Source organism: Ovis aries, chromosome 1 (genome assembly GCF_016772045.2).
Source record: "Ovis aries strain OAR_USU_Benz2616 breed Rambouillet chromosome 1, ARS-UI_Ramb_v3.0, whole genome shotgun sequence".
In the NCBI taxonomy this organism is placed as follows: domain Eukaryota; kingdom Metazoa; phylum Chordata; class Mammalia; order Artiodactyla; family Bovidae; genus Ovis; species Ovis aries.
The window spans coordinates 21,495,023-21,508,974 of record NC_056054.1 but is presented as its reverse complement, the minus strand read 5'-3'; the positions used below and the strand labels follow the sequence as shown (position 1 = coordinate 21,508,974).

At 44.7% G+C, this 13,952-nt stretch overlaps 1 protein-coding gene across 1 annotated transcript in view; it reads left to right on the top strand.

Annotated features, from left to right (window-relative positions):
- LOC114114831 (taurochenodeoxycholic 6 alpha-hydroxylase-like) overlaps positions 1 to 13,952 on the top strand; it is a 43,411-nt gene that overhangs the window by 24,468 nt on the left and 4,991 nt on the right. The gene's annotated exons all lie outside the window — the stretch shown is intronic.

Genomic DNA, 13,952 nt, shown 5'->3' with positions numbered 1-13,952 from the left:
TTGTTTCTGTATCTTGGCTGTTATAAACAACATACAGTTTTCCATAGTGGTTTTACCAAGTTACATACCCAAACATGTTACAGTGTTCCCTGTAGGGTATGGAGTTAGAGAAGGTGAGGTTCAGAAAAAGAACAAAACTGGCACTTTACAGGAACAGTTCAGTTCAGTTCAGTCGCTCAGTCGTGTCCGACTCTTTGCGACCCAATGAATCACAGCACGCCAGGCCTCCCTGTCTATCACCAGCTCCCAGAGTTCACTCAGACTCACGTCCATCCAGTCAGTGATGCCATCCAGCCATCTCATCCTCTGTCGTCCCCTTCTCCTCCTGCCCTCAATCCCTCCCAGCGTCAGAGTCTTTTCCAATGAGTCAGCTCTTCGCATGAGGTGGCCAAAGTACTGAAGTTTCAGCTTTAGCATCATTCTTTCCAAAGAAATCCCAGGGCTGATCTCCTTCAGAATGGGCTGGTTGGATCTCCTTGCAGTCCAAGGGACTTTCAAGAGTCTTCTCCAACACCACAGTTCAAAAGCATCAATTCTCCGGCACTTGGCCTTCTTCACAGTCCAAATCTCACATCCCTACATGACCACAGGAAAAACCATAGCCTTGACTAGACGGACCTTAGTCGACAAAGCAATGTTTCTGCTTTTGAATATACTATCTAGGTTGGTCACAAATTTTCTTCCAAGGAGTAAGTGTCTTTTAATTTCATGGCTGCAGTCACCATCTCCAGTGATTATGGAGCCAAAAAAAAATAAAGTCTGACATTGTTTCTACTGTTTCCCCATCTATTTCCCATGAAGTGATGGGACCGGATGCCATGATCTTCGTTTTCTGAATGTTGAGCTTTAAGCCAACTTTTTCACACTCCACTTTCACTTTCATCAAGAAGCTTTTTAGTTCCTCTTCGCTTTCTGCCATAAGGGTGGTGTCATCTGCATATCTGAGGTTATTGATATTTCACCCGGCAATCTTGATTCCAACTTGTGTTTCTTCCAGTCCAGCGTTTCTCATGATGTACTCTGCATAGAAGTTAAATAAGCGGGTGACAATATACAGCCTTGACGTACTCCTTTTCCTATTTGGAACCAGTCTGTTGTTCCATGTCCAGTTCTAACTGCTGTTTCCTGACCTGCATACAGATTTCTCAAGAGGCAGGAGAGGTGGTCTGGTATTCCCATCTCTTTCAGAATGTTCCACAGTTTATTGTGATCCACACAGTCAAAGGCTTTGGCATAGTCAATAAAGCAGAAATACATGTTTTTCTGGAACTCTCTTGCTTTTTCCATGATGCAGTGGATGTTGGGAATGTGATCTCTGGTTCCTCTGCCTTTTGTAAAACCAGCTTGAACATCTGGAAGTTCACGGTTCATGTATTGCTGAAGCCTGGCTTGGAGAATTTTGAGGATTACTTTACTAGCATGTGAAATGAGTGCAATTGTGTGGTAGTTTGAGCATTCTTTGGCATTGCCTTTCTTTGGGACTGGAATGAAAACTGACCTTTTCCAGTCCTGCAGCCACTGCTGAGTTTTCCAAATTTGCTGGCATATTGAGTGCAGCACTTTCAAAGCATCATCTTTCAGGATTTGAAATAGCTCAACTGGAATTCCATCACCTCCACTAGCTTTGTTTGTAGTGATGCTTTCTAAGGCCCATTTCACTTCACATTCCAAGATATCTGGCTCTAGATTGGTGATCACATCATCATGATTATCTGGGTTGTGAAGATCTTTTTGTACAGTTCTTCTGTGTATTCTTGCCACCTCTTCTTAATATCTTCTGCTTCTGTTAGGTCCAGACCATTTCTGTCCTTTATCGAGCCCACCTTTGCATGAAATGTTCCCTTGGTATCTCTAATTTTCTTGAAGAGATCTCTAGTCTTTCCCATTCTGTTCTTTTTCTCTATTTCTTTGCATTAATTGCTGAAGAAGGCTTTCTTATCTCTTCTTGCTATTCTCTGGCACTCTGCATTCAGATGCTTATATCTTTCCTTTTCTCCTTTGCTTTTCACCTCTCTTCTTTTCACAGCTATTTGTAAGGCCTCCCCAGACAGTCATTTTGCTTTTTTGCATTTCTTTTCCATGGGGATGGTTTTGATCCCTGTCTCCTGTACCATGTCGCGAACCTCATTCCGTAGTTCATCAGGCACTCTATCTATCAGCTCTAGGCCCTTAAATCTATTTCTCACTTCCACTGTATAATCATAAGGGATTTGATTTAGGTCATACCTGAATGGTCGAGTGGTTTTCCCTGCTTTCTTCAATTTGAGTCTGAATTTGGCAATAAGGAGTTCATGATCTGAGCCACAGTCAGCTGCTGGTCTTGTTTTTGTTGACTGTATAGAGCTTCTCCATCTTTGGCTGCAAAGAATATAATCAATCTGATTTTGGTGTTGACCATCTGGTGATATCCATGTGTAGAGTCTTGTGTTGTTGGAAGAGGGTGTTTGCTATGACCAGTGCATTTTCTTGGCAAAACTCTATTAGTCTTTGCCCTGCTTCATTCTGCCTACCAAGGCCAAATTTTCCTGTTACTCCAGGTGTTTCTTGACTTCCTACTTTTGCATTCCAGTCCCCTATAATGAAAAGGACATCTTTTTCGGGTGTTAGTTCTAAAAGGTCTTGTAGGTCTTCATAGAACCGTTCAACTTCAGCTTCTTCAGCATTACTGGTTGGGGCATAGACTTGGATTACTGTGATACTGAATGGTTTGCCTTGGAGATGAACAGAGATCATTCTGTCATTTTTGCGATTGCATCCAAGTACTGCATTTTGGACTCTTTTGTTGACCATGATGGCTACTCCATTTCTTCTGAGGGATTCCTGCCTGCAGTAGTAGATATAATGGTCATCTGAGTTAAATTCACCCAATTCCAGTTCATTTTAGTTCGCTGATTCCTAGAATGTCGGCGTTCACCCTTGCCATCTCTTGTTTGACCACTTCCAATTTGCCGTGATTCATGGACCTAATATTCCAGATTCCTATGCAATATTGCTCTTTGCAGCATCCGACCTTGCTTCTATCACCAGTCCCATCCACAGCTGGGTATTGTTTTTGCTTTGACTTCATCCCTTCATTCTTTGGAGTTATTTCTCCACTGATCTCCAGTAGCATATTGGGCACCTAATGACCTGTGGAGTTCCTCTTTCAGTATCCTATCATATTGCCTTTTCATACTATTCATGGGGTTCTCAAGGCAAGAATACTGAAGTGATTTGCCATTCCCTTCTCCAGGGGACCACATTCTGTCAGACCATGACCGGCCTGTCTTGGGTTGCCCCGAGGGTATGGCTTAGTTTCATTGAGTTAGACAAGGCTGTGGTCCTAGTATGATTAGATTGATTAGTTTTCTGTGAGTATGGTTTCAGTGCGTCTGCCCTCTGATGCCCTCTTGCAACACCTACCGTCTAACTTGGGTTTCTCTTACCTTGGACATGGGGCATCTCTTCACGGCTGCTCCAGCAAAGCACAGCCGCTGCTCTTTACCTTGGACAAGGGGTATCTCCTTACCGCCGCCATTCCAGACCTTCAACATGGGATAGCTCCTCTAGGCCCTCCTGTGCCTGTGCAGCCACCACTCCTCCAGTTGCTCCTCCCGGCCGCCGCCCCTGACATCGGACGCGGGGTGTCTCCTCCCAGCCGCCACTGACCTTGGACTTGGGTAGCTCCTCTTGGCAGTTCCTGAGCCGTCGCAGCCTGAACAGATCACCTTTAATGAGGCAAGAAAGAGCAGCAGTCAGATTAGTGAGCTGCTGCACTAACCCAAGAAAAGAGTAGGTATATATGAGCATACATGTGGAACTCTACTCTCTTAAGGGGGCCTGTTCTTCTTCAAGGTTGTTTGGAGTAGTTATCTCTTAAACTGCTCTGGCAAGGAATTCTGGAGATTAGCCAGAGGCTGGACCTGCTATGAGCTGAGCGTAATCTACCTTAGTGTCCATTTTTTTTCTTCTGGTGTGAGAGTTATTTGATTTGCATAGAATGATGAGGAGGACCTGGAGGGGAGTTTTAACTCCAGGCTATTTTGAGCCAAGTAACTTTCCTTCATTCCAGACCCTGAGGAATATATACAAAAAGAGAAAGAGAGGTGGGCATTGTTAATGTTCAGGGCTTCTTCGTGCTGATAAATGAGAGTCAGGGGTTTGTGGTCTGGGAGGAAGGAAGTCTAAGGCCAGTAGTGTTGATTTTCTATTCTAGCCATCAGGGTCTCAAGCAAAAGAACAGTCTTGACTTGGTCTCAGGAAATGGCTCAGATTCGTTCTTGGAGGAATCCCTGGAAAAGATTAAACAAACAAGGCCCAAAGGTAAGTAGGAGGATGATAAAAATGAATGGTCCGAGAAGGGGTAAAATCCAAGGCATCCAGTTCCAATCTGTTAACCATGACTGCCAGTAGCTGCTAATCTCTGGCGGATTCATGAGGCTCGATCTGTAAGGTTTTTTGCAGCTCCTTGGACATTATTGGACTAGTTGACATAGAAACAGCAGGATTCATCTAGAAAAAGGCACAGACCTCCCTTCTCTGCAGTGAGTAGATCCAATCCCCTTCTATTTTGTAATACTATGGCCACCAAGGAATCGAGTTGATTTTGGATAGTTATTAGACCTTGAGCTGTTTCATGGAGGCTGTCTGATAGGTCTTTAGATGGTGTCTGGTATTTTGGGATGGAGGTGGTTAAGCTGGCAGTTTCTGTTCCAGTTCCAGCTGCTATTCCTAGTCCTACTAAGAGGGGAATGAAATGAATGGCTCATTTTATTGGCTTGTGGATGAGAGGAATGAGCAAGGGTTGATCATTGGGGGCTATTAAAATGTTTGGACTGGAGTATACCAGGGTGCAGGTTCCCGTCCAATTAGTAGGTAAACAGAGGTATGTAGACATCCCATACAGGAAAAATAGGCCAGGTGTCGTAATACAACAGCTGAAGTCGATGGCAAAGAGGAGTCGAGAGGGCGTTTTGATCATTCGTTTAAGGACGCTCAGAGACCCCACTAAGGTGGCCCCTACGATAGAAGAAGTGGAGGAATATGCTGAGGGAAACCCTCTTGTAAAGGTTAAAGAGTGTCCTGTAGGACCAGAAACATTATAGATAGCCTTTCTAGTGGCAAAGAGTCAGGGGGAGGTATGGTTGCACATGGAGTTAAGGATTGTGCCCACGGGTTGGTCATACGAACTGTTTCGGGAATTTCTGGATATGCAAAAAGGAACTGGTTGTAACAGTGTTACTCTCTGGGCAATAGGGCCTCCTATTGAAGGTTTTTCATTGAAGGATGGAAGTTCAGTGAGTAAAGATTTTAAGAGTATGTCTGAATTTCAGATTTGGTCACTAGTGTGAAGATATTTAAGACATGAGACAAATAAAGGCTCTCCACATTATGAGTGGTGTAGGAACATGTTACCTGTGGTCCAGTCAAGGATGGATGTGAAGTCGGGGAGCTGGATCTCCCAGAAGAGTTACAGATAAACATATCCAGCAGTCTTTAGCCAGTTGTGGATTAGAGGCATTGAGAAGGGTATGGGTTAAATTAAGAGTCCAGAATAGATAGTTGAGGTTAGAAATTTGAAGGGGTTCGTAGGTCAGAGGAAGAAGAGAGGATAAGAAGATGTTAAACAACATTTGGGGAAGTGAGTGTAAGATAGACTACTGTGGAAAAGAATTGGATTTCAAAGGGGTAAAAGTTATAAAAGGTTCCCTGTAGCCACAGGGTGGAGATGTAGTCTTCAACGTGTTCAAACGTGGATCCTTGAAGACCTGAGACCCAGATATCTGCCGGAAGTTGTTCCAGGAATAATTGCAGCTGTGAAACCGACAGGCTCATCCATTGCCAGTTGGGGCCAGTGGAAGCCATGAGAACTTTAGAGTTGTAGGACCTGTGTGAGAAACTTAATAAGTATTAGTCTGGCAAGCATTTTCATCATTGGGCTGCATAAACTTTTTTAACCAAGTGATGTGTACCCAAGGGGTGATTTCTTTTAATTTTGCAGTGGTAGGGGTCAGCAGAATTACCGTTAAGGGCCCTTGCCATTTTGGGGTTAGATCTGAGTGGGACTGAGTTGTCATACAAACTTTGTCTCCTATTTGAAGGGATGGGTATGGAAGATTGGGGTGTGGTCAAGGGAGTAAGTCATCCATATGTTGCCGAGGGGCATCTTGTATCTGGGCAAGTAAAGGAAAAGGAAGGTGGGACGGCAGTTTGGGACCATTCTGGGAGGGGGTAAGACCCAAAGGTATTATGGGCCTCCCTTACATGGCCTCGAATAGACTGATATTTAAGGGGGTTTTGGTAAGGCCTAGACCTTCAAGAGGGCTAAAGGGAGGAGTTTAGTCCAACCTTGATGAAGTTTGATTGTTAATTTTGTCAGGGTTTCTTTTAGGATTCATTTGGCTCTCTCAACCTTACAGGAAGACCAGGGATGATAAGGAATGTGAAACCTCCGAGGAACTTGAAGGGCTTGTGCAATATTTTGGGTGATTTGGGATGTGAACTCGGGCCCATTGTCAGACTGGAGGGAGGAAGGCATTCCAAACCTTGGGAGGATTTCGTTAAGAATAAGCTGAGCCACAGTTAGGGGCTCATTTCTCAGTAGTCGGGAAAGCTTCAATCCATCCAGAAAATGTATCTACAAAGACTAGGAAAAGTTTAACCCTTTTTATGGGTGGCATGTGGGTGCAATCTGCCTGCCAGTCTTGTGCAGGAAGATGTTCGTGAATTTGGTGGGTGGGGAAAGGAGGGGGGCGAACGTTAGAATTAGGATTTGTCCACTGACAAATGGTGCACTTTTGGGTCAGATTATTTTAGTAAGTCACATCGTCCTTAGTCAACTCAATAAAGTTCTGAAGGAAAGTCTTAAGTACTTTTGCAGAGGGGTGGAAAAGAGAATGTAAATATGAAAGTAATGTGCAGATGTTAGGCTTGTCAATTTGGGCTATAGTAAAGACAGGACTTGGAGAAGGCAATGGCACCCCACTCCAGTACTCTTGCCTGGAAAATCCCATGGTTGGAGGAGCCTGGTGGGCTGCAGTCCATGGGGTTGCTAAGAGTCGGACACGACTGAGCGACTTCACTTTCACTTTTCACTTTCATGCATCGGAGAAGGAAATGGCAACCCACTCCAATGTTCTTGTCTGGAGAATCCCAGGGACAGGGGAGCCTGGTAGGCTGCCATCTATGGGGTCGCACAGAGTCGGACACAACTGAAGCGTCTTAGCAGCAGCAGCAGCAGCAAAGACAGGACTAACAGAGGCAGCCTGCAGCTCTGCTTCATGATCTGCTATATTGTTATAAAAGGAGATAGGACTATGTCACTGATGTCCCCGGCAATGTATTACAGCAGCTTGTTTCGGGAGCTGAGCCACATGGAGGAGTTCAGAAATAAAAGAAGCATTGAGAATAAGTTTGCCCTTCTGAGTGAGAAATCCTCTCTCCCTCCAGATTATGTTAGAATGTAATATGTTATAGACATATTTGGAGTCAGTGTAAAAATGTTTATCTCTTGGCCTTTGTCTAGGGTCAAAACTTGTGTAAGAGCTATCAGTTCAGCCTGTTGTGAGGACGTGTGAGCTGGGAGTGTGGCTGACTTGATAAGGTGAGGGGGGATAGCTTTGTCTGGCTGTCCCTGAACTATAGCATATCCAGCCCCAAATGGGGCTTGCTTCTGGGCACTGCCATCTATGAACCAGGATGGGACTTAGGGGTCAGTAAGGGGCTGTCAGTCATATGTTCAAAGGGATTAAGTGTCATATCTAAGGTCTGAACACAGTCACGAGATAGGTGTTCTGCTTCTGGATCTGGTGTGGGGAGTAAGCTAGCAGGATTAAGAGGTTTACAAGGCATTAAAAAAAGGGATGGGTCGAGGTGGTGAGAGTGGAGGATCTGTAATTGAGCAGTGGGCAGAGAAAGGAAAGCCCGATGAGAGAGTAAATCTTTGAAGGAATGAGGTGAGCATACATTTAGAGGAGCATTTCAGGTTAGTTTTGGGGCTTCAGATATTAAGAGGGTGATTGCAGCTAAGGCCTGGAGACAAGGTGGCCATCTGAGCATGATGAGATCAAGTTGTTTAGATAAGTAAGCTAGAGGACCCCATATGTCTCATTTTTATTGGCACAGAATTCCTAAGGCATGTCTTTGTCAAGAATGTACAAAAAGGAAAAAAGGCTTGGTGTAATCAGGTAAGTAAAGAGAAGGGGCCTGTAGTAAATGTTTGCTAAGAGTCTGTATTGGGGTGGGGAGAGAGGTGGGGGCCAATAAGGGTTCATTCAAGTTTCTTTGAGTAGCTTGGTAGAGAGGTTTAGCATGGAAGGCAAAATTTGGGACCCATATGCGGAAGAAATTTAATAGACATAATAGACAAAGAAGTTCCCTCTTGGTTTGGGGCCTGGGGGTCTGTGTCAAGGCTCGAAGTCTCTGAGCTGGGATTATTTTAGATGTGGGAGTGAGAAGTAATCCCATGTAATTGACAGTGGTGGAAGCTATTTGTGCTTTGGAGAGCGAGACTCTGTAGCGCCAGTTGCCTAGGGCATTTAATACCATCGCAGTGTGGACTAGGCAGTTGTGGCTAGAGGAACTGCATAACAGTAAACCATCTACATACTGGCGTAAGGTAGTAGAGCCTAGGTCTAAAGTTTGTAAGTCTCTTTGGAGAGCTTAACCGAAAAAATGAGGGCTATCTCTAAACTCTTGTGGTAAAACAGTCCAAGTTAATTGTTGAGATTGATATGTGTCTGGATCCGTCCAGGTGAAGGCAAATAGGGGCTGTGAGGAGTGGTGTAGAGATATAGTAAAGAAAGCATCTTTGAGGTCTAATACCGTGAAACAGAGTGTGTCGGGGGAATATGTGAGAGAAGGGTGTAGGGATTAGTGACCATGGGATATACAGGTATTATGGCTTCGTTGATCTTGTGAAGATCTTGGACTAGATGCCAGGAATGGGGTCCCTTTTTTACTTGCCAGTATGAGTATTAAGAGGAGAACAGATAGGCTGCAAAAGGCTGGCTCTGAGCAGTCAGGAGATTATTGGTTTAAGTCCTTGTCGGGATTCTGTGGTCAGGGTATGTTGAGTTTGTGTTATTACTTGAGACGGATTTTTAAGAAAGATCTGTATGAGGAAAGGTGTTGGGCTACCAATGGGGCTTCGGTGTCCCAGACCTGAGGATCTATTGGGGGAAGGTCAGGGGGCAGGTTTTGGAAGTGAGGGCTGGCCAGGGGTTCGGGTGCCATTGGATGCAAAGAATTGATATGGGACCTAAGAATGGGAGGTTTATAGAAGTTTGTAGCTTAGCCAGAGATCACGTTAGTGTTGCCTTACCAAAGGAACAAAGGAGAGGAGGGGTTATTTTGGGATAAAAAGGGATGCCTGAGACCTCTTCGATGCCCACTTCTGAAGGTTGGAGAGGGCCCTTAAAGGAGGTCAAAAGTGAAAAGGCTGCTCCAGTGGCTATTAGGAACGAGATTTTGTGTCCAGCCACTGTGCCAATTACCTGAAGCTCCAAGTCCATCTGTGTGGGGCGGACTTGGGGTCTGGAGCTTGGGCTCCGTCACTGGAATAAGTCAGCCATAACTGGATCATCTCTCACCTCATCTGAGAAACCATGGTCTTGGGTGCCAGGGCCCCCCCCCCCCCAAGTCTGGTTCCTGGCCTATTGTTGTTGGGCCTGGGGTGGACCCCGAGATTTGGTGAGTAGTGTCTGAGGACAATCCATTTTCCAGTGGCCCCATTGTTTGTAGTGGGGCAGGGTAGGTGGGTGGCTGGGGGTTTGAGCAGGACTTAGGCCAGTGTCCCATTTGGTTACATCTAAAGCAGGGGCCTGGAGGGTGAGGTCCCATACGAGTGGACTGAGGTTGATGGGCCAAAGGGGTTGAATATTTTTCTTGGATAGCTGCAGCGAATAAAGCATATTTGGCCTTTCTTTCCTTTTCTTTTTCGTTTTTCACTTCTTCCTCCATATTGTTGAAAACTTTAAAGGATATTTCTAGGAGATCTTGCTGAAGGGTTTCGGGGCCCTTCTCTAACTGGCATAGTTTTCGGTAAATATCTGGGGTGACTGGCTTATGAACTGGACAAGTAGGTACAGAAGTACAGCAGGGGTGGAAATATCTAGATTAATGTATTTTTGGACTACCTCAGTAAGCTGTGAAAGAAAAAGGACAGGATTTTCATCTTTTTCTTGAATCACCTCCCTAATCTTTTCGTTCACTTCAGTTCAGTTCAGTTGCTCAGTCATATCCGACTCTTTGCGATCCCATGAATCACAGCACTCCAGGCCTCCCTGTCCATCATCAACTCCCAGAGTTCACCCAAACTCATGTCCATCAAGTTGGTGATGCCATCCAGCCATCTCATCCTCTGTCGTCCCCTTCTCCTCCTGCCCCCAATCCCTCCCAGCATCAGAGCCTTTTCCAATGAGTCAACTCTTTGCATGAGGTGGCCAAAGTACTGGAGTTTCGGCTTCAGCATCATTTCTTCCAAAGAACACCCAGGACTGATCTCCTTTAGGATGGACTGGTTGGATCTCCTTGTAGTCCAAGGGACTCTCAAGAATCTTCAACCCCACAGTTCAAAAGCATCAATTCTTCGGCACTCAGCTTTCTTCACAGTCCAACTCTCACATCCATACATGACTACTGGAAAAACCATAGCCTTGACTAGATGGACCTTTGTTGGCAAAGTAATATCTCTGCTTTTGAATATGCTATCTAGGTTGGTCATAACTTTCCTTCCGAGGAGTAAGCATCTTTTAATTTTATGGCTGCAATCACCATCTGCGGTGATTTTGGAGCCCCCCCAAAATAAAGTCTGACACTGTTTCCGCTGTTTTCCCCACCTATTTCCCAGGAAGTGATGGGACCAGATGCCATGGTCTTAGTTTTCTGAATGTTGAGCTTTAAGCCAACTTTTTCACTCTCCACTTTCACTTTCATCAAGAGGCTTTTAGTTCCTCTTCACTTTCTGCCAGAAGGGTGGTGTCATCTGCATATCTGAGGTTATTGGTATTTCTCCCAGCAATCTTGATTCCAGCTTGTGCTTCCTCCAGTCCAGCGCTTCTCATGATGTACTCTGCATATAAGTTAAATAAGCAGGGTGACAATATACAGCCTTGACATACTCCTTTTCCAATTTGAACTAGTCTGTTGTTCCATGTCCAGTTCTAACTGTTGCTTCCTGACCTGCATACAGATTTCTCAAGAGGCAGGTGAGGTGGTCTGGTATTCCCATCTCTTTCAGAATGTTCCACAGTTTATTGTGATCCACACACTCAAAGGCTTTGGCATAGTCAATAAAGCAGAAATAGATGTTTTCTGGAACTCTCTTGCTCTTTCCATGATCCAGCAGATGTTGGCACTTGAACATCTGGAATTTCATGGTTCACGTATTGCTGAAGCCTGGCTTGGAGAATTTTGAGGATTACTTTACCAGCATGTGAGATGAGTGCAATTGTGTGGTAGTTTGAGCATTCTTTGGCATTGCCTTTCTTAGGGATTGGAATGAAAACCAACCTTTTCCAGTCCTGTGGCCACTGCTGATTTTTCCAAATTTGCTGGTATATTGAGTGCAGCACTTTCACAGCATCATCTTTATGGGTTTGAAACAGCTCAACTGGAATTCCATCACCTCCACTAGCTTTGTTCATAGTGAATCTCATCGTAGTTAACATGAATGTGAGAGCTTTTTAGCATTCCTTCTAGTAAACAGGTGATTATATCATGTAGGTACTGGATGCCACCATTATCAGCTTGATATGTCCATCGTGGGTGAGTTAAAGGGACACTGCATCATCAGCCACTGGATTAGTCCTATCTTGGTTATGGAGCTGATCAGCATGAGTCCAGGCTGCCTGCCATATCTGTTACTTTTTATGAGGGGTTAAAGTGGCATTTAAGCTGTAATAAAGATCATTTCAGGTTAAATGATATGCTTCTGTAAGGTGGAGGAATTCTTTTCTGTATCTAGTAGGATTTTCTGAAAAGGATCCTAATCTTCCTTCAATTTGGCTCATATCAGAAATTGAGAAAGGTGCATGAACCCATGTAGGGCCCTCCGGTCCCACTACCTCTCTGAGAGGAAACGTGTTTGCTTCGGGTCCTGGCCGATGGAGGGAGGGTGGAAATCTCTTTTGGGGCTTCAGAGTCATCACTTCCTGTTTTGGAGGAGGAAGAGCTAAAAGATGGGGTCTGGTCCCAGGAAGCCTTCTCTCTGGGGTGGTGTGGAGGAGGCTCATCTGTTGGATCGCAATCGGGCGCTGAGAGTTTAGGGGGCCTTTTATGGGCTTTAGATTTGGATTCTTTTGTAATGGAGGGGAAGAGAGAGCAGAGGAGGATTTGATAGCTAGAACGGTCCTTGCAAAGAGAAGGACAGCTTCTAAGGTCCCAGAAGGCTTGAATATAGGGGACCTCCGACCATTTGCCATTCCATTTGAGGAAGTTAGTGAGATCTGATAAAATATTGAAATCGAAAGTCCCGAACTCACCAGCGGTTTTGGTTATCCAGTTTTTATTGAGGCCAAATTTGAGTGCAAAGTGACTTGAGTTTATGAACCTTGAGATCCGTCAAGAGTAGAGGTTTGAGGTTTTGTTTTACGCAGGGAGAGTCCTGTGGGACAGATTGGCTTAACCCCATAGCAAATGGCTAGTGACTGTCTGATCAAGAGAAAAGGTGGTCACCTAATCTTTTGACTGGGCAAAGAGAGAGAGAGACTCTGAAGGAGGGAGGGGCGCCCCCCAAGTACCTCCCCAAAGGGCCTTTTGGCCAGAGGGTTCTCTGGGAACCCAGAAAGGATGATAGTCTATGGCATCCTAGAGTACCGTCTGAGCTTAGCTGGGCTGCTGGGTCAGGTGAGAATTCATGGTGGATGGAGGGAGGTCGAATGGCAAAAGGCCTCCGCCCTGGAGTTGGTCGGTCTCATGGAAAAGAAAGTGTAGAGAAAAAGGAAGAGAGAGAGAGACCAATATTCCTCGGGTTACATGGAAAACCAATAAAGCCCTTACACAGGGCTTGTACTGCTCACGAAGGCATGGGGCGTCCTCTCGAGGAGGTCTTGAAAGCTCAGGCAGGAAAGTGAGCTCAGCAGGCTTCGACACTCCAAAGAGCTGGCCATGGAGAACAAGAAGGAACCTCAATCTCCCGGGTCCTGGCACCAAAAAGTGTAGAGTAAGGGAGTTAGAGAAAGCCAGGTTTGGAAAAAGAATGAGACTGGCACTTTACAGGAACAGATCACCTCTAATGAGGCAAGAAGGGGGCAGCAGTCACATTAGTGAGCTGCTGTGCTAACCCAAGAAAAGAGTAAGTATATATAGGCATATATGCGGAACTCCACTGTCTTAAGGGGGCCTGTTCTTCTCCAAGGTTATTTGGAGTAGTTATCTCTTAAACAGCTGGGGCAAGGAATTTTGGAGATCAGCCAGAGTCTGGACCAGCTGGGAACTGAGCATAATCAATGTTAATGTCCTTTTTTTTCCTCTCTGGTGAGAGAGTTCTTTGATTTGCATAGAATGATGGGGAGGACCGGGAGGGGAGTTTTAACTCCAAGCTATTTTGTAACTTTCCTTCATTCCCTTTTCTCAATATACTTGCTAACACATTTCTTGTCTTTTTGGTTATAAGCATTTTAACAGTTGTGAGGTGATAACTTATTGTGGTTTGACTTGCATTTCCCCAATATTATTGATATTTAGCACCTTTTCATGTGCCTGTGGGCCATCTATATGTTTTCTTTTAAAAAATGCTTATTCATATCTTCTACTCATTTCTAATCAGATATATGTCTGCTATTAATTTTATGAGTTCTTTATACATTTTTGTATACCAACCTTTTATCAGATATATGAATGGCAAATATTTTCTCCCATCTGGTAGGCTGCCTCTTCATTTTGTTGATCACTTTCTTTGCTGTGCAGAAGCTTTTCAGTTTAACCTATGTGTTATATCCCACTTGGTTAGTTTTGCTTTTGGTGTCAAATTC